Source organism: Octodon degus, unplaced genomic scaffold (assembly GCF_000260255.1).
Source record: "Octodon degus isolate 3935 unplaced genomic scaffold, OctDeg1.0 scaffold00338, whole genome shotgun sequence".
Lineage (NCBI taxonomy): Eukaryota > Metazoa > Chordata > Mammalia > Rodentia > Octodontidae > Octodon > Octodon degus.
In genome coordinates this window covers 675,840-677,866 of record NW_004524914.1, presented here as the reverse complement: position 1 = coordinate 677,866, position 2,027 = coordinate 675,840, and the positions used below count along the sequence as shown (strand labels likewise).

Genomic DNA, 2,027 nt, shown 5'->3' with positions numbered 1-2,027 from the left:
TCTGGGCACACAATAATTTTATAAACTGACCCATTTGTATTTGATATTATCTAAATATCTGCTCTTGGTCAACTAGTAAAAGAAACATGTGTTTGCAGACTGGGGATATAGCCCAGCAGCACAGTGCCTGCTTTGCAAGAAGTTGCCTTTTGCACGTTGGCCTATGGGTGGAGGGAGCCCAGTCTGGTGAGGCCAGTGACTGGGTTGCAGGGTTGCACAGGGATGTGGATTCCCTGGAAGGGAGAGAGACAAGAGGAGCATGCTGACACGGGTGACCGATTTCCCCATGTTTGCTAAGTGCAGGTATCTTTCTGATGAAGGCATTGGAGCTTGTGTTAGTTCTCCTGACACAGTCAATATAAATGACATAACCCTCATTGTTGTCAATACAGAGTTGAGAACACTGGGCAAGGAATTCCTTCCCAATGACATCAGCAGTGGTGGGATGGTAGAAAATCTCTAATGTGCCCATGGTTTGCAAATTCAGAAACTTTGCAATGTTGCTGCATGAAAGGATAATGAAAAGCCTCAGGCTGCACCAAGGCTGCTGCATTCGCAAGTGACTGTCGGTCACATAAGTTACACTGCAGTAGAGTCTACGTATATGTCAAAAATAGGCCTGCACTAAAATCAAGCTTTTTGATATTTTGACATAAAACAATAAATTCCTGCTTTTGAATGACTCCAAAAGCATAGCTCTTGGTGGTAAAAATAGAACACTTTATTGAGAAATAAGAGTTTAAGAGACGCTTGTTAAAACACAGTAGAAGCAGCATTGAAACTGAAGGTGGATCACCTCCTTTTGTGGCTTTTGGACAGAAATACTCATCTCATTTTCAAATAACAGAGATCTTTATCAAAGAAAGACATTACAAGTTATGATACCTAAGGTATCTATAAATGATAATGATGAATCTGGAAAGCAAAGTTCTTCTGCTATTGCAAAAGTTACAGAGAGCCAAGAAACCAAGACTTTTGTAAGAGCAGGGGGGTGGGTCCAGAATTAATCTCCATATGAAAGCTGTTGGTAACCAAAGTAGAGAAGTTTTCTGGAAAGAAAAGCTAACCAAATCAGAAGAGAAAAAAAAAATCAGAAGAGAAACCTGAAGGTGTCTACAGATAATTGGTCAATGAAAGGGCATGGATGCAGATAACAGAAATGGGCTTCAGGAAGACTGCATTGAGGTGAGCTATTGTGGACAATGGCAGCAATTTAGAGCAGCACTGAATGCATTGCTTCACAGCAATAAGCAGAAACCTGTCACTGGGCCACCTGCAAGCCACAGAGGAAAGGCAGGGGTAGAGTAAGACCAGAAGATGAAGAGGACTTGGAAATACAAGGCCTTCAGCACCAAGCATGTTATTTGATTTCTTGAAGTCTAGAATGGGAATTTGAGTGTGGAAGAACTGAAGCAGCAATCTCAGCAGCTTCACAAAACATCAAATAATGGACAAAATGGGGTAATAGATAATAAAACAAGACAGCTTTCTATGATATGAGGCAGACAAAAAGTAAAAATCTTCCTCATTTTAATAGAGACATCTAAAATTTGAGTCAGTTATGGGTGGCAGTGGATCACCCAGAAATCGAGTTTCTGAAAGAACAAGCATGTCTTTAGGATCTGAAGTATGGGCTTAGGAAAAAATCACATGTAATAGGACATATTATAGATATGACAGAACTAAACTCTTCATTTGCTCTGTGTTCTCAGCACAAGAATGGTGCTTTTAACAAAAGAGATAATGCTATTCAAACCAGACCAGGAAAAGTTTCATCTTGTGCAGAGGCAAAAAGAATATACACTTCCTCAAGAATTCATAGATTATAACAATAAAAAATGTGGGAAAAGACAAACCGATACTGGTAATCCTCACCAGTTTTATAACAAGAAATCACCAAAAATAAAGGATAAAGCTTTTAGTGGAGTAAAAGTTGAAAAACACTTTCCTGTACATACTGATTGCCAGAACCCTGTCCACAGAATGGTTCCATTTGTGTTCAAAATGGAGAGATAGAAATGCCAGGG

The 2,027-nt window shown here is 39.7% G+C and overlaps 1 pseudogene; it reads left to right on the top strand.

Moving 5' to 3' along the window:
* The first annotated feature begins 259 nt into the window (after window positions 1-259).
* On the top strand, window positions 260-2,016 carry LOC101591525 (annotated as a pseudogene).
* The last annotated feature ends 11 nt before the right edge of the window (window positions 2,017-2,027 follow it).